Source organism: Cyprinodon tularosa, unplaced genomic scaffold (assembly GCF_016077235.1).
Source record: "Cyprinodon tularosa strain WSP-4 unplaced genomic scaffold, ASM1607723v1 ctg719, whole genome shotgun sequence".
Lineage (NCBI taxonomy): Eukaryota > Metazoa > Chordata > Actinopteri > Cyprinodontiformes > Cyprinodontidae > Cyprinodon > Cyprinodon tularosa.
Window position 1 is genome coordinate 82,709 of NW_024039473.1, and position 19,124 is coordinate 101,832.

A 19,124-nucleotide genomic window follows, 5' to 3' on the forward strand; every position below is an offset into this window, starting at 1 on the left:
TCCGTCACACTAAGCATGCTTGTAGCGACAGTGGAGAGGAAAAACTCCCTTTGAACAGGAAGAAACCTCCAGCAGAACCAGGCTCAGTGTGAGCGGCCATCTGCTGAGGCCCACTGGGGTTCAAGGAGACAGAAGCAGACATAGAAAAAGAAGCACAGATACAAAAGGCAACTGTCAACCAGCTCCACAGGCGGCCCCGTCCAGGAAACACACAGCCAGGCAGACGAGCTCCGAGCCAGCTCCCATGTCAGAGGATGAAGAGAGCACATCCACACTCTGACGGAGGTCGTCAAGCATCAAAGACTCACATTCCTGTGCAGGAAGAGTGTTTGGTGAAGCAAGACTTCAGATACTATCAGGCTGATAGCAAGAGCTGGATTTCCCATGAGGCCGTGTGGCTGCTGGTGATCCCACACAGACAGGAAACCCTGAAACGGACAGGGGCGGGTTCAAGCAGAGGAGAGGTGATTTCTGGAAGAGCATTTACGATTCTTTTACGGATAAGATCAATTTTTGATACCATATGGATAGCTATGCTGCTATAGGCTTAGACTGCTGGAGGACATAGGGACCCCTTTTTCATCATTCTGCTTCATTCTGTCTCTATTCTCCCACTCTGCAGAATCTGTTAGTTTAATCTCTAACGTTCTGCTCTCTCTGCTTTTTCTCATAGTAGCTTCATCTGGTCTGTTCCTGTTTGGCTGTGACTCCATCCTGGAGAGAAATATCAGCTGTGCTGCTGCCATCAACACCTTTGTTTCTAGATGTTGGAGCTTGGCCTGTTTTCCAGTGTTTAGTCCTGCTTGAACTAAACGCTATTTCTGACATTTCGAACTGAAAAAGCTTCCTGGATGTGAAGAGAAACGTCTTCAAACTTGGAAAACAAAGTCCAGTGGATTGATTTTAACTGTTTTGGATGGAATGACTACCTGCCGCTCTATTTGTCCCGGTGCTGTGTCTGCTCTGATGACCTCAGAGGGCAGGTGAGGAGCAGTTAACCGCTCTGAACATCTGCTCTGGAGCCGCACGAACGCAGCAGGAACATCTTGGTTTCATCTCATTCTTTGAACAATAAGATAAACACTGTTTTTCAGACGGTGGAAGGCAATAAACCAACAGCTGAGTATGCGGTGCTCCCAGCTGCTCTGAGATCTGTTTACAGGTGGAGCAGAACAGGAGGAATGTCAGCAGAGAAGCAGGGGCTTTTATTTTGAAAGGGGCTGTTTTCACAGAGCATGCATCCATGTGATGTTTGATACAGTGGGGTGTTTTTTGCAGGAACCACATGCTCCGTCTGGCCATCTGTGCGTGCATGTGTGTTTGTTTTGGCGGATCACATGTGGGCAGCTCAGATGGTCTGTCTAGACGTGATCGTGTCCAGGGCGTGTTCAGCCAGGATCAAACGCTCACCAACATTCTTAATGTCAGATGAACCGTCATTAAAGAGATTATCAGGTGTGGAGCAGGTTATCTCAGCTGCAGACCCGGACGCTCCTCCTCCTCCTCATCCAGAAGCTTCTGGGTCCCGTCGTGCGTCTGACTCGTCTGACCCGTCAGACGGACTGTTCCAGGAGACGTCCAACCTTACCTCGCGTCGGCCCACGCTGGTGTCGTCCCGCCCACGCGCAGACACACACACACAAGGCATGACGACACACACGTGTGAGCCGTGAGTAATTGTCTGAATCACTCCGAGAAAGTCGGAGAAAGAAAGTGTTCTTGTGCTCTCTGCATGTGATGTTTGGGACTTGCTGTTCCGCTCACTCTGAGGAGAAGAAACTTCACAGACGATCTCCTGCTCATTTACTGGTTCTGCAGAAGGAGCAGCGGACAACCTGCAGAGCTCAGATCCTCTTCTTCAGATGATCAACACACCATCAAGGTTCATCATTGATTCCTGGGAGCTGCAGGTCTGATGCAGCTGGGTATGTCAACGCCATCATGCCAACCAGGAAGTGAATCATCTGCATCTGGGGAACATCTTCATAAGGAAAGCATTCAGTCAGAAAGTCCTGTCAACCATTACAGCTGCAGAATGAGGCATCTGAAATCCCCCACCCAGCAACCCAGCAGCTGGTCCAGCTGATCTCTGCTCACAGATATGGGAGGTTCTCAGTTCAAGGCAAACATCCCTGATAGGAGCAGGAGATGGAAGAAGGTGTTCTTCAAAGATCTCAAGGCCTTCTGGAAGAACCTTCAGCCTGAAACGCTGAAGCTTAAAGTCAATATTCTGTTTAAAGTTGTATGGAAGTCTCATTTAAATTTCTACTTTTAACAAAAATCCTGTCTTAAAATCTGTTTTTTCCGTTATCTTCTGCAGGCCAGTTAGTTCTACGTCAGCCTGAACACCTAAATTCGGCCAATCAAATATCAACGGTCATCTGTCAATCAAATGTTTTCGGTCATAGCATCTTGATTCATGTGTCGCAGCTAATATACGCAACGGTTGAAACCAGAATCCTTTCCTTTCCCATTGAGTTGCGTCCCAGTGTTCACGGGGATGGACGTCTGTGTCTTCGGCAGGCGTAGAGCTAACAGAACTGGCAGCGTTGCGAGGCAAGGGCTCAAACATGTACGGCTGGAAGCCTTCTACACCAAACCAAGCTTCTGCCGCCCTGGCGTCCTCTTCCACAACATCTTCGTCCCCGCTTTCCTCCTCTAAATAAAAAATGGATGACGGAGGAGACTCATCCACGACCTCCGACACTAAACTCTCCTCCTCTTGCATGTTTCCGCTGTCCATAGCGTTCCTTGACAGCGTCGTTTCTAAGTCACCAATTTAGTGCTACTTGGTCCCAATGGAATTTCCCATTGGGAACCTGCTAGCACTAAGTTGCTAACTGGTTAGCAATTTAGTGCTACTTGGTCCCAATGGAATTTCCCATTGGGAACCTGCTAGCACTAAGTTGCTAACCAGTTAGCAACTTAGTGCTACTTGGTCCCAATGGAATTTCCCATTGGGAACCTGCTAGCACTAAGTTGCTAACCTGGTTAGCAATTTAGTGCTACTTGGTCCCAATGGAATTTCCCATTGGGAACCTGCTAGCACTAAGTTGCTAACTGGTTAGCAATTTAGTGCTACTTGGTCCCAATGGAATTTCCCATTGGGAACCTGCTAGCACTAAGTTGCTAACTGGTTAGCAATTTGGTGCTACTTGGTCCCAATGGAATTTCCCATTGGGAACCTGCTAGCACTAAGTTGCTAACTGGTTAGCAATTTAGTGCTACTTGGTCCCAATGGAATTTCCCATTGGGAACCTGCTAGCACTAAGTTGCTAACTGGTTAGCAATTTAGTGCTACTTGGTCCCAATGGAATTTCCCATTGGGAACCTACTAGCACTAAGTTGCTAACCGGTTAGCAACTTAGTGCTACTTGGTCCCAAAGGAATTTCTCATTGGGAACCTGCTAGCACTAAGTTGCTAACTGGTTAGCAATTTAGTGCTACTTGGTCCCAAAGGAATTTCTCATTGGGAACCTGCTAGCACCAAGTTGCTAACTGGTTAGCAACTTAGTGCTACTTGGTCCCAATGGAATTTCCCATTTGGAACCTGCTAGCACTAAGTTGCTAACTGGTTAGCAATTTAGTGCTACTTGGTCCCAATGGAATTTCCCATTGGGAACCTGCTAGCACTAAGTTGCTAACTGGTTAGCAATTTAGTGCTACTTGGTCCCAAAGGAATTTCACATTGGGAACCTGCTAGCACTAAGTTGCTAACTGGTTAGCAATTTAGTGCTACTTGGTCCCAATGGAATTTCCCATTGGGAACCTGCTAGCACTAAGTTGCTAACTGGTTAGCAATTTAGTGCTACTTGGTCCCAATGGAATTTCCCATTGGGAACCTGCTAGCACTAAGTTGCTAACTGGTTAGCAAGATGCTTCCCACAAACCGGCCACAACCAAATTTGCCTACAAACCTTCCGCCACAACAATCCCGCCCCCTTGATAATCGACCAATCACATTCACTTTATTCACTCGTGTAAAGTCGGGCACCACTCGGGAGAATTCGGAAAATTCAACAGTTGGAACAGCTGCTTCCCTACGACTTTTGACTTACGACAAGTTTATTTCTGACGCGCGGCTGAAGCATCTTTGCTGCTCTGCTGCGCGGTGGAAAGTGGGTCTGATGCGCGTTAGCCGGAGCTAACCTATCCTTTCTTTGCCTGGAAAAATGGCAGCCATATTTGCCATATTACATACCTCTGTAGCTACCAGATCTGCTTCATGCTAGTGAAGTTATGCTACATGATTGGCTGAACGTTGCCAAATAAAGTCAAGCATTGTGGTTGCCCAGACGACAATAATTACATCACGCAGCATCGATGTGCCGAGTCAGGAGCATCTGTAGCGCTAGCGCGTCTAATGACCGACAAAGTTTACCTGATCGTTAACAAAACTGAAGAAATCTGTTAGATTTTTTTTTCTTTGGTCCAACATGACCTTAGCAGCATTATTGCTGATACTGGCACTGACATTTTTTAGTTTATAAATATATCTAATTAAATATAATTGTTAACTAGGCTTATTCACTTTTTAACTTTCTATTAAGCTTTTTACCTTTTTTTTCTTGACTTTTTCCCTTTTTTTCTAAGTTAATTTCCACTAGGTAATCTATCATTCAAGGGCTCATCTAATTGGTCAAATGCCAAAGTAAGAAGTCCAGCTGTTTAGCAGGATCTTTGCTGATTTGCTGGATATAGATCTTGTGATTCTAGAGCTCACTGAGGGGACTCCATTTGTAAGGAGGATGCAGGTGATCAAATAATGGTAATTTGCCCTATAAAGGGTTAAAGGTCCACTGAAGCACGCCTGAAATGGGGCGGGTCTTCTCAGGGACCCTATTCAGCCAGGCCAACCATTCCCTCTAACGACCCCCCTTTCAGAGACATAGACAGGTATGGGGCATTGCAGGCTAACAAAGAAGCCAAACCACCCCCATTCCAAAGGGGGGGACCCGTTCATCCGTTTCTATTTGCATGTTTTCTAAACATAAACCAGGCTTTGTTGGGCTGCTGGATAAAACCTGGAACTAAACGCTATTTCTGACATTTTGGATTGAAAAATCTTCCTGGATGGAAGAGAAACGTCTTTAAATTTGGAAACAAAGTCCAGTGGATTGATTTTAACTTTTTTGTAAACCTATGATGGAGGTTTGGCTGCTGGACCAGAGTTTAAAGAAGCAGATCCAGGTTGAATGTGTCTGTAAAAATAAATAAAAACATCAAAGAAGGGTGTGTGATGTACCGTCACCATCAGCAGGAGGTAAAGTCTCACCTGCAGGATAAAAATAGCTGCTGAGCTCCTGCATTGATCAGCAGTTTCCCTCCATGACGGTTGCCATGTCTGACCTGAGACGAGACTGGCGGGTGGGATGAAACAGCAGAGGATCCGACGCCCCGCTTCCAGACGGCCTCCGTTAGTCACGGCTGGTGTCTGAGGGGGGTTTTCCATGTCACGCCCTCAGCATGGAGTCTGGGAGGGAATCCTGATGAAGTTGCACCGGCTGTTCAATGCTCGGTGGATGAAGCAACATGACGGCGGCCGCTGACATCAATCTGTCAGACGTGCTGCAACCTGAAGCTGCAGCAGGGAACGCCTTTGTTTGCTGATATCTGCTAACCAGGAGGAGAGCTCTGATTGGTTGCAGATGGCCTTTAACTTCCTGATACCAAACCTTTAAGTCTGGGCTGCTGTTATTCACCACTAAATTCTATTCTATTCATTCTATTTCTATAGCTCCAATCCACATCATGTCATCTCAGGTCACTTTCCAGTTCACCAGATCATCCAGTCAGATTGATTCAAAGTTTTCTACCTAAGGAAAACCAGCTGATTGCATCGACTCATTGACTCTTCAGCAATCCCTCACACTAAGCATGCTTGTAGCGACAGTGGAGAGGAAAAACTCCCTTTGAACAGGAAGAAACCTCCAGAAACGTCCCGATCAGGGATCAGAAGCCGATTTACCAGAACCTCACGCTCTGCTCACGTGCAGACAAGGAAGTCCTTCCTCTTCCAGATTGACCAGCGCCATCTCAGCGCAGAGTCCGACGTGTGGCTTCTGGACGTACAGTGTGAGCAGGAATACTGAAATAGAACCTCAGATTAAGGAACACGTTCCCATGACTGACTGAGACTGAAATAAGCCCAGCTTATCATGATGTAATCATGAGGTCACTGTTTCCTGAAGTGGCAGCTCCTCTGGGCACAGGAGTGGAGCCGCCATCTTCTGTCTCATCCCGTTTTTAGGCCTGAAAAAAACAAGCAACTGAGGTTCTGTTCTGGTCCAAAGGGTCATTAACATCGGCCTCCTAAAGGTCTGGATCCATTGGGGTAGAGGTGAACACTGAAGGTTACTGGATGTCATCCAGAGTAGAAACATTGTTAACGACTCATTTTCAATAAAGTTCTGAAAATCTAACCTAGAATTTTACCTCGAAATCAAACGAAATGAAGATGACAATATTAAAGACCATCATGGAGCAGAAGGTACAGGAGATCCTCCCTGCACACCGCCACACCCGCCGACAGGGGGGGGACAAAGGGGTCAATTGTCCCAGGACAGGGGGGGGGGGTCGAAAATCAACACCCTGACCAGTAAAAATACAGGCAGTAAATAATTTTTCAGAAAATATTTATGATAAAAATATTTCATATAAGAGCAACTAAATATATACACTCACCGGCCACTTTATTAGGTACACCTGTCCAACTGCTTGTTAACACTTAATTTCTAAGCAGCCAATCACATGGCGGCAACTCAGTGCATTTAGGCATGTAGACATGGTCAAGACAATCTCCTGCAGTTCAAACCAAGCATCAGTATGGGGAAGAAAGGTGATTTGAGTGACTTTGAACGTGGCATGATTGTTGGTGCCAGAAGGGCTGGTCTGAGTATTTCAGAAACTGCTGATCTACTGGGATTTTCACGCACAACCATCTCTAGGGTTTACAGAGAATGGTCCGAAAAAGAAAAAACATCCAGTGAGCGGCAGTTCTGTGGGCGGAAATGCCTTGTTGATGCCAGAGGTCAGAGGAGAATGGCCAGACTGGTTGGAGCTGATAGAAGGGCAACAGTGACTCAAATAACCACCCGTTACAACCAAAGTGGGCAGAAGAGCATCTCTGAACGCACAGTACGTGGAACTTTGAGGCAGATGGGCTACAGCAGCAGAAGACCACACCGGGTGCCACTCCTTTCAGCTAAGAACAGGAAACTGAGGCTACAATTTGAACAAGCTCATGGAAATTGGACAATAGAAGATTGGAAAAACGTTGCCTGGTCTGATGAGTCTCGATTTCTGCTGCGACATTCGGATGATAGGGTCAGAATTTGGCGTCTACAACATGAAAGCATGGATCCATCCTGCCTTGTATCAACGGTTCAGGCTGGTGGTGGTGGTGTCATGGTGTGGGGAATATTTTCTTGGCACTCTTTGGGCCCCTTGGTACCAATTGAGCATCGTTGCAACGCCACAGCCTACCTGAGTATTGTTGCTGACCATGTCCATCCCTTTATGACCACAATGTACCCAACTTCTGATGGCTACTTTCAGCAGGATAATGCGCCATGTCATAAAGCTGGAATCATCTCAGACTGGTTTCTTGAACATGACAATGAGTTCACTGTACTCAAATGGCCTCCACAGTCACCAGATCTCAATCCAATAGAGCATCTTTGGGATGTGGTGGAACGGGAGATTCGCATCATGGATGTGCAGCCGACAAATCTGCGGCAACTGTGTGATGCCATCATGTCAATATGGACCAAACTCCCTGAGGAATGCTTCCAGCACCTTGTTGAATCTATGCCACCAAGAATTGAGGCAGTTCTGAAGGTAAAAGGGGGTCCAACCCGTTACTAGCATGGGGTACCTAATAAAGTGGCCGTTGAGTGTATATCTATACCTGCGTTAGCTATATGTAATATTTTTTCTTTAAATATGGGGCCATTAGAACTCCCCCCACCCAACATAAAATGGTGACCTGGATAACTGCAGGCTGCAACTTTTAAAGTTTGTTTCACTGCAAACTAAGAATGTCAGGTTTTCAGAAGTCTGGCGCACAGAAAAAGAAAAGAAAAGGAAGATGACAATAAAGGATTGAGTGATTTTAGGAGTAAATATAAAAATAAACAGAGTCTGGAACAGGAACTGGAACGGCAGAAGAATGATGCCCATTCAGAGCCATGGAAGGGGCAATGATTCTATCAATGGGATTTTAAAGTATTCATTCATTCATCAGAAGGAAAGAAACTTTACTTTTACAGGAATACTTGAGCTTAGCGCCCAAAGAGCAGGGAGATGGCAGAGGGCTGGGCGCCATCAGCTCCTACAGGAAACAATACATTTTCCTTTAACAGAAATAAAGATTCTCTGTATTGAACTGATTTGTTGATGTTCCTCAGAGGAACATGTCATGGTGCCACCATCTACCAGGCTTAATGAGGACGCCATGATGGGACCGTCCTCCTCAGGGGACAGCAGGAGACAGAGAGGAGTGGAGGAGTTGGACTCTCCAGCAGAACGCTCCCCCTAGAAGCTGTGGCGTCTGTAAGCGAGCTCCTCTGGAGGTTAAATCCAACCTGCTCCTCCACAGTTAATCTCTAAAGTGAAGCTGGCACATGTCAGAACAATTCAGCTCATTTCCAGGACCTCCTGGAACATGAACCTCCTCATAACCAGCTGTTTACAGCCAGATATGACCTCAGCGGCTCCTCAGCTAGCATCTAAGAGCGGCGCACATGTTTCCAGTTACAGAGCTGCTGCTTCGCGCCCAGGCTGAAGACAAGCAGGACCCGAGCCCTCATAAAGGGTGCTGATGGAGAACTAATCCTTCCTGCTGGCTAATCGCCTCCATCTGATGGTGTCAGCCAACATTTCTCCCCGTTTTAATCTCTCCGTCGCTCCGTCTTTGATCAGATGAGGCGGAGGAAGCAGTGCCGCCGCAGTGGGAGCTGCCAGCTTCGCCGCCGGGAGTCAGACAACATGTTTTACTTTGGGTTTTCTTGTTTCAATCAACGATGAGACGTTGAAGGCCGTCGTTCAGCTTCAGCAACACGTTCCTCATCATCCTGGACATAAACTACATCAGAGCAGATCTTCTGAGTCCTTCCAGGTGGCCCTGAAGCCTCCAGCTGTTAGAACCTGCAGATCACATCAGATGTTTCTCCATCCACCAGACAGAGCTGGAATTATCATCCCGTTTAATGAATGTTTGTATTGTATAAATCACAGATATGCCAAAATACATGAAATCATTTTAGCCGACTGTAAAACTGCAGTTTCTATAATATAATAAGCTAGTCCTAAGTCCTGAGCTATCTCTATAGTTCTGCTGCTATAGGCTGAGACTGCTGGAGGACATAGGGACCCCTTCTTCATCATTCTGCTTCATTCTATCTCTATAGTTTTGCTGCTATAGGCTGAGACTGCTGGAGGACATAGGGACCCCTTTTTCATCAGTCTGCTTCATTCTATCTCTATAGTTCTGCATCTATAGGCTTAGACTGCTGGAGGACATAGGGACCCCTTTTTCACCAGTCTGCTTCATTCTATCTCTATAGTTCTGCATCTATAGGCTTAGACTGCTGGAGGACATAGGGACCCCTTTTTCACCAGTCTGCTTCATTCTATCTCTATAGTTCTGCATCTATAGGCTTAGACTGCTGGAGGACATAGGGACCCCTTTTTCACCAGTCTGCTTCATTCTATCTCTATAGTTCTGCATCTATAGGCTTAGACTGCTGGAGGACATAGGGACCCCTTTTTCATCAGTCTGCTTCATTCTATCTCTATAGTTCTGCATCTATAGGCTTAGACTGCTGGAGGACATAGGGACCCCTTCTTCATCATTCTGCTTCATTCTATCTCTATAGTTCTGCTGCTATAGGCTTAGACTGCTGGAGGACATAGGGACCCCTTCTTCATCATTCTGCTTCATTCTATCTCTATAGTTCTGCTGCTATAGGCTTAGACTGCTGGAGGACATAGGGACCCCTTTTTCACCAGTCTGCTTCATTCTATCTCTATAGTTCTGCATCTATAGGCTTAGACTGCTGGAGGACATAGGGACCCCTTTTTCATCAGTCTGCTTCATTCTATCTCTATAGTTCTGCATCTATAGGCTTAGACTGCTGGAGGACATAGGGACCCCTTCTTCATCATTCTGCTTCATTCTATCTCTATAGTTCTGCATCTATAGGCTTAGACTGCTGGAGGACATAGGGACCCCTTTTTCACCAGTCTGCTTCATTCTATCTCTATAGTTCTGCATCTATAGGCTTAGACTGCTGGAGGACATAGGGACCCCTTTTTCATCAGTCTGCTTCATTCTATCTCTATAGTTCTGCATCTATAGGCTTAGACTGCTGGAGGACATAGGGACCCCTTCTTCATCATTCTGCTTCATTCTATCTCTATAGTTCTGCATCTATAGGCTTAGACTGCTGGAGGACATAGGGACCCCTTCTTCATCATTCTGCTTCATTCTATCTCTATAGTTTTGCTGCTATAGGCTGAGACTGCTGGAGGACATAGGGACCCTTCTTCATCATTCTGCTTCATTCTATCTCTATAGTTCGTCTGCTATAGGCTTAGACTGCTGGAGGACCTAGGGACTCCTTTTTCATCATTCTACTTCATTCTAGCTCTATAGTTCTGCTGCTACAGGCTGAGACTGCTGGAGGACATAGGGACCCCTTTTTCATCAGTCTGCTTCATTCTATCTCTATAGTTCTGCATCTATAGGCTTAGACTGCTGGAGGACATAGGGACCCCTTTTTCACCATTCTGCTTCAGGGCCAGGGTCCAATGAGGCATCTATATATGTAATATCTATGGGTTCTAACTGAGACCAGTTCAGATGTTTGAGATCATTCTCCCATCAGAAGGTGAAGGACTGGGAGGAGCACTAATAACCACCTCAGCATGACGCTTCCACCGCCGTGCCTGACTGTTTAGAATGTCTAATGTTGTCCAGTCAGCTCAGTGTTAGGATGACATTAGCTCGGTCCACAGGGACGGCTGCAGGTTTCAGTCCTGCTTAATGGTCCTCTTGTCCCATAGTGAGGCTAAACTGGTTTCACTGGTGTTGGGTTGACTCTGAATGTGAAAAGCTTCATTAGTTTGGATCAGAAAGATAAAAAAATGGAAAGAAGTTGATTATTTCTGACCTTCATGGAAGGTTATCATCTTCAGTCTGAGAGGCAGCAGCTTTCCCAGCTTGAAGAACGTGACCAGAACTCCTCACCTGTTGCTCAGACTGGTTTCCAGCCCACAGGGCCGCCGGGCAGATGGCCGCCTCGCTCATGTGATTCACCAGCTTCCACTGCGCCTCCCAGACCTGGTCCTGGGTCGGCTTACGCAAACCTGAAGAAGCTTTCCTGACAAGACATGAAAGATTTCCAGCTGAGTTTTATTGGAGCTTGAAGGATTATAGATGCTGCCTGAATAAACGGCTGCAGATGATTTCCAACCAGGCTGTAATTCTTTAATTGGTGTTAAATCCTGAGAGCTGTGGGAGCAGAGAGCCGAGCATCAGAGCCGCCGATGAAAGGCAGCGGACCTCTGAGCATGTCTGAGAAATTCTCTGTGAAATTCCTGCAGCCCACATCAGTGCTGCTCTGCAAGGAGACGGTCAGAGCTGCACTCACTCTGACACATGCATACATGTGTTTGTGTACTCTGTCTGGGCTCTAATTATCTGGAGGCTTGGGGCTGGGTCCTGACGTTTGCATGCAATGCTTTGTGTGTGCAGAGTGTGCAGTTATTACCCTCAGTGACTCATCTCTGGTCAGAGTCGACCCAACTCAAGAATGTCCACATCTTGCTTTGGTTTTCTCCTCTGAACTGAATCTCTTTGTCTCTTCAGAGCAAACACTGAGCCGCCTTTTGTTTGTCTTTAAAGCAGAACCATGTAGACAGACACAAGGTTACACTTCATCTCATCCGTCTCAAGTTTGTCCCCAAGCATCAACAAGTGGTTTCCTTCTAGAGAACAAAGACGGGCTCCTCCAACACCTGCCCTGTTCCGGTTACCCCGGCCCGGAGCAAACACGCCGCTTTTAAGGTGGGCTCTGCAAAAACTATCTAGAAATAACTAAAAATCGCTTAAATTAAGTCTATTTACCCTTAATTTCAGCAGATAAATGGGATGATTTGCCAATAAAATCAGTATTTTTACTCTTAAAATAAGATAATTAGATAAAATGCACCTAAAATAAGACAATGCAGTCTTATTCTAAATGTAAATTATCTTGTTCTTGTCGAAAAGTGTCTCATTTACCTCCTCAATTCAATAAGATTTTAATTTTTTGCAGTGCACTGGAAAAAAAAATCTAAATCTAGATACATCATTTTTTTCTTAAATTAAGTGAAATAATCTGGAATTGAGGAGGAAAAAGAGACTTTTCCACAAGAACAAGACAATTTAGAAAAGACAATTGCATTGTTTTCTGCATATTATCTAATTATCTTATTTTAAGAGTAAAAATACTGATTCTATTGGGAGTTTACCTGCTCAAATTAAGGGTAAATACACTTAATTTAAGACATTTTTTATTATTTCCATATCATTTTTCCAGTGTGTAGCCGATTCATTGTTAAAAAAACAAAAAAAACTCTTTTGGGACTAAAGCAGCCACCATAGCAGTGGATAAAGTACTAAAATCATACCTGGCCAGCCACCTGTTGCCTAGCAACAGTACCGCCAGCATGCAGTGGGTCTCATTAAGCCTGCAGGACTCGTTCTTATTTAAAATTGATGAATAAAACATCTCTAAACTGGAGTTCAATGAGTTCCTAGGACAGTTCTACTCCATATGGGTGCGTCGTCCCAGTAACGTCTGGTGGAGATTCTCAGTCATTCAAAAAAAATCAATCCTCTTTTTTTTCCAAGTTTGAAGACGTTTCTCTTCACATCCAGGAAGTTTTTTTGATTCAAAATGTCAGAAATACCCCTGAGGATAGATAACCTGAGCCAGTCTAACTATAAGCTCTATCAAGCAGAGTGGGAGAATAGAGATAGAATGAAGCAGAATGATGAAAAAGGGGTCCCTATGTCCTCCAGCAGTCTAAGCCTATAGCAGCAGAACTATAGAGATAGATCAGGATAACCTGAGCCACTCTAACTAGAAGCTTTATCAAAAAGGAAAGTTTTAAGCCTAGCCTTAAAAGTAGACAGGGTGTCTGCCTCACGGACTAAAACTGGTTCCACAGGAGAGGAGCCTGAGAACTAAAAGATCTGCCTCCCATTCTACTTTTAGAAATTCGTTTTTTTCTTATCATTGAAGCATGAAAATAAAGACAGAAAGAGATAAATCTCTTTATTATATCTCAGAAAGGAAACAGAAAATACTTTTTTCTTTAACATTTGATCACTCCCACAATGAATGCAGCAATGATCCCTCAGCTGATTGACATTTATCTCATATTGGGGAAACCTCATGATACACTTTAGCAATGCAACTGTTGAATAGTTAAACGATGAATCACTTCAGGCTCTATGAGCCAAACTATGCCTTTTTTTCATCAATTATGGATTTGAAATTGATCCTTCTTCCATTTTCTGCCCTGTTTTCATGATCTCAGCTCCTCTTCCGATGCTAGTTTGACTTTTTAGCTGATTTAACGGGTAATAAAAAGGAGGTTCTGCTCGTTGGTGATATATTTATGTTTCTAAGAATCATCTTCTTCCACCAACTGAGAACTCAATTTGTTTGCCTTAATAAGTTGCTATAATTACAAGCTCTGGAACCAGCTTGAAGGAGATGAATTATGTTTCAACCGCAGCTGAAATGAAGCAAAGCCGCCCTGGAAGTAAATCTCTTTTATACAAGTTAAACTATTTAAATACCATTTAGTTTGAGTTTAACCGCTTTTAGAAATTCTAGGAACCACTAGTAAACCTGCAGATTGAGAGCGAAGTGCTCTGTTAGGAACATAAGGAACAATCAGATCTCTGATATCAGATGGAGCTTGGCCATTTAAGGCTTTATATGTGAGAAGGAGGATTTTAAATTCTATTCTGGATTTAACAGGAAGCCAATGAAGAGAAGCCAGGATAGGAGGCTCATACAATCTGGCAGCAATGGCTGGGAACAGGTAGCTTTAATAGAAGCAGGAACAGGTGTATCTAATGAGAGACATTGAGCAATGGGCGGAGCTAAGTAGATGTGGAAAAAGGAGCCACATTCATCCATTAGTGGTCATCCTGTACAGCAGTAAACTATTTTTCCAGACTAGGTAGGATTCCATCAGGCCTGTGGAGCGATATTTTCTGTCAGGTTTTCTAGCATTTTGCTTCAGAGTTTGCAGCTCTGCATTAAACCAAGAAGCCAACTTTCTATTTTTAAAGTCTTTCTTTTTCAAAGGGGCTGCGTCGTCTAAGGCAGTACGAAGAGCAGGGGAAAAAATGAAGTGATGCCCTCTGCAGCACTGCTCAGCGCCAAGAGGAGAGAGAAATATAAACAGATGCCTTGAAATGTATAACTGCTCTATCTGATAAAGATCTACTAAAATGTAACCTTCTTTTGGGGGAGGAGAACTCTGTTAAAGTAATCCTGAAGGTTATTGGAAAGTGGTCAGAGAGGACAGGGTTGTGAGGAAATACTGTTATTTCTTCACATTCTATGCCGTATGTCAGCACAAGATCCAAAGTATGAAGATGAGAATGCGTGGGACTATTCACATTTTGAACAAAGCCAATAGTGTCTAAGATAGCATTAAAGGCTGCTCTTAAGCTATCGCCTTCAATGTCAGCATGGATGTTAAAATCTCCCACTATGATGACCCTGTCAGTATTTAATACCAAATCAGAAAGGAACTCTGAAAACTCATCTAAACATTCAGAGTAAGGACCTGGTGGACGATACAAAGTTACAGAAGGACTCAATATTCAGGATAGAGAGACAGGAACTCAAAAAGCGTTGGCCATGATAGCTGGATGCAAGTACCTTAAATACAGGCAGGAGCAGGTGGTAATGATCAACCAGTAGAGTTAGACAGGCGAATGGAATCAGTAATTATGCCAGACATCAGAGCCAAGATCATGACAAAAAGGCTTTGCAATTTGGACGAGGGAAACTAAGGGTTAAATGTTCAAAGAGTTGTAGGTATTAATTGTTTTGGGAGTAATCAGTAAGTCAGACTGGAAGCTGAAATAGCTTGAAGGAGTTGCCTCATTTATGCTCACATAATCCTCTTGCTGCAGCCAGGTTTCTGTAAGGCAACATAAATGCTTCCTGGTCTGCACCCTGGGCTAAATGGAAAAGTCGCTCATATTCAGAATTCAAACTTCTGAAAGTTCTTTAAATCTGAAATGATTCCGTCCTGTTCAATAAATGATCAGTGTTTTTAATTCAGAGTCATTTCCATGTGAATGTGCTTCACTGGAGGCATCCATGTTTGTCAAAGAACACTACTGCCACCTACTGGTTAGTGACATTGTCACGGTGCGGTATCGGCTGTTGATCAAGTCCCAGTGCTGTATCTGGTGTTTGTCACAACGCGCTATTATCCAAGTCATCTTGAAAACATTCTTCTTCCAAATGTTGGCTACATATTACGGGTTTTTTCTCTGGCCAGAAGTTCGATGGCAAATCCTCCCTCTTCAAGTTGGCGATCCAACGACCAACCCGTCCGTGGAGGATCAGGAATCAGAAAGGTGGAATAACTCTTTGTTTCACTTTTACCCGATGTATTCCAGCATCCAGCTGCCATGCACGTGGGCATTGTCAGTTTCACTATAGCTCTGGTGAATTTCAATGGTGAAGTCCTCTGGAAATCTTCAATAATTGTTGTTGATTGCAGATGTGTCTAGTAGTTCCCATTGATTTAGCTTGGAAAGCGGGGAGAATGGCGCTAGGCTTACCGCACCGTGACGTCACTGCTGGAAGATGGCAGGAGGGAGGGGCTGCTATATTTGGACAAAATGGCCGCTCCCAGACTCAGTGAGAATCCTGACAGTTGATCTGCAGGTCAGCTGCAGCTCAGAGCGCAGCTGTTCTGACATTTTCTCAATGGCCGGCAGCCAGCCAATCAGAGAGGAGCGTTCGAGTACCTTATTTGGGTCTTTGAAAACATCCTGCTGTTCACACTCTGTCACTGTGTGTTTTTGTTTTGGGGGGGGGGATCCTGGTATTAAGTGTGTCTAGACTTCAGAGTCTCGGAGGTCCTTCCTCCTCAGGGTCGCCTCCTTCTCGCCTCGTTATCTCTCCTCTAGTTTCACTCTCGCTCCTTCTTCTTCATATTTTCTGTCCAAACAGAAAATCTCTTTGTTGTTTTTGTGGACAAAGTGTCTCCAGTTCAGCCAAGTTCAGATCGTTTTTCAGGCCCAAGCAGCCATCAGTATAAATCGGCTTGGACACACGGTGCTTAAAAATCAGCCGGATGATCCCAGAGGGGGTCATGTGACCTCTGATAGGACCTCATCACATGACCGCCTCAGTTATTTAACTTTATTCCATAAAGGGAAAAAAAGAGGCATGAAACAAAAACAGAATGCTTCCTTCCAGGGTGAGATGAGGTCAGACGTCCCATCTGAGCCTTCAGCTGCACCAAATCTGCAGTAAATATGGAACTATAGCATGCAACACACACACACACACAGTGATGATCTCTGCACAGCCTCGGTTTGTTGCTTCCTGATGGGAACGCGTCCAGCGGCACAAAGTTTCCAGCTCTGTTGTTCGAGGGGATTCCTGCAGAGAACGGAAACCAACCTGCGGTCTAATGGAGGACCGGCGGCTGCAGCCAATCACAACATCTGCCTTAAAGGAGACCTGAACCCATTTCCTAAAATCAACTCCCACCTCCTTCCACATTTGGTCAGATAGACGCCGTAAATATCAGCAAAGATTCGCTCTAAAGAAATATTTTTCTCTGTTATCAGAGGGATTAATAAATCATCTCCATGAATGGCGGACATCTTCCTCCGCTGACTCGCTGCTGCTTGTTTTGATGTTTGTGTTGATTTCCTCCTACATCCTCTTTGATGTAACCCCGGCAGCAGGTGGTGAGAGTAAAATACGGCTTCATGAAGAGCTGAAGCAGATGACTGAAGGAAGGCGCAGCAGGACCGTCTCTGTCTGCAGGCTCACAGCGCCACCTAGCAGCGCCGCTCAGGATCTTCCTGACGCCGTCCAATCAGAGGACGGGAAACCAGTCTGAACAGGTGCCATGATGGTCAGAGGAACCAGCAGAAAACCAGCAGGTCCTTATCAGAGCCGGAGCTGCTGGATACGAAGAAACATCAGCAGAGCTGAGATGATTCCTTCAGCCCTTCCAGGGTCGACAGGAGAGCAATTTGAATTCATATTTAACAGAATCTGAGGAATTTCTCGTAGTTCTAACAAGTCCTCATACAAGTCCTAGTCCAAGTCGTTCCTCTGTCCCAACAAACACTAAAAGAAAACGTGCCAGACCAGCAGAGACTTGGAACAATCGCTGAACTACTTCATGTCTTTCTTCAAAATAAGAGTCTAAAAAGAAGAAGTTATCGCTTTAAGAATAAACCTTCCTATGATGATAGAAAGAAAGAAAGAAACAAAGAAAGAAAGAAACAAACAAAGAAAGAAAGAAACAAACAAAGAAAGAAAGAAACAAACAAACAAAGAAAGAAACAAACAAACAAAGAAAGAAACAAAGGAAAAAACAAACAAACAAACAAAGAAAGAAACAAAGGAAAAAACAAAGAAAGAAAGAAACAAACAAAGAAAGAAAGAAACAAACAAACAAAGAAAGAAACAAAGGAAAAAATAAAGAAAGAAACAAACAAACAAAGAAAGAAACAAACAAACAAACAAACAAACAAAGAAAGAAACAAATAAACAAACAAAGAAAGAAACAAACAAACAAACAAAGAAAGAAACAAAGGAAAAAACAAAGAAAGAAAGAAACAAACAAAGAAAGAAAGAAACAAACAAACAAAGAAAGAAACAAAGGAAAAAATAAAGAAAGAAACAAACAAACAAAGAAACAAACAAACAAACAAAGAAAGAAAGAAACAAATAAACAAACAAAGAAAGAAAGAAACAAACAAACAAAGAAAGAAAGAAACAAACAAAGAAAGAAAGAAACAAATAAACAAAGAAACAAACAAACAAACAAACAAAGAAAGAAACAAAGGAAAAAATAAAGAAAGAAAGAAACAAAGAAAGAAAGAAAGAAACAAACAAACAAAGAAAGAAACAAAGGAAAAAATAAAGAAAGAAACAAACAAACAAAGAAAGAAACAAACAAACAAAGAAAGAAAGAAACAAATAAACAAACAAAGAAAGAAACAAACGAAGAAACTGTCAGGACTCAGCAGGTAGTGTTGTGCTTTTTTTCTGCCCCTGCTTTCTGCACAGGTGACTGGAGTTGACTGGTGGGCGTGGTACACACCTGAGGCTCGTTCTGTGGTTTGCCTGTCTGCGCTATAAAAGGAGCTCTCTGACAGCTGGAGGATGCCAGAGTGTTAACCTTGTGTGGTACGCCTCAGTTGGCCACTGTCTTTGACAGCCTGAACCTTTCCTGTTTTTGATCACCTTTCTCCTGTGTCTCTAGAACGCTCCCTCGACTCTAAACCTGCTCCGGGCGTTTCCCCAGTGCTCGCCTGGTGTCTCCAGCTGATCGCTGATCACTGCTCCCAACGGCGCAGCTTGGATCCTGCACGAGTTTCCCCGGCCCGCTCATCGGTCACCCAGTCACCGGATCACCTCACCCAGGCAGCGCTGAGTCCGCTCCTCCACACCACCTCCCCAGTGCGCTTTCTGAGCTCAGTGGTAAGCCTTACGCACCTCTTTACGCGTGGCCCGTCCGCGGCGCGCTGTCTAACTCATCTCTCCCTTTTCAGCTCGTGCAAACCCCGGTCCCGTGACTCTGCCTGACGCTGACTTATTGTTTAGTTTTCTCGTTTCTCTGTATTTATTTCTGAGCTTCAATAAAACCCTGAATCTGCTTCCTGTCTCCCGAGTGTTGTCTGCATGTGGGCCAAACACGTGAAAAACATGACAGAAACAAACAAAGAAAGAAACAAACAAACAAAGAAACAAACAAAAGAAGAAAGAAGCAAAGAAAGAAACAAACAAAGAAACAAACAAAGAAAGGAAAGACAAAGAAAGAAAGAAAGAAACAAACAAAAG

At 44.3% G+C, this 19,124-nt stretch overlaps 1 long non-coding RNA gene across 1 annotated transcript; it reads left to right on the forward strand.

Annotated features, from left to right (window-relative positions):
* Positions 1–18,394: 18,394 nt before the first annotated feature.
* On the forward strand, positions 18,395–18,876 carry LOC119772600. The gene is made up of 3 exons (XR_005279281.1): positions 18,395–18,470; positions 18,547–18,764; positions 18,836–18,876. It is a non-coding gene; the product is annotated as an uncharacterized LOC119772600 (long non-coding RNA).
* Positions 18,877–19,124: the final 248 nt, after the last annotated feature.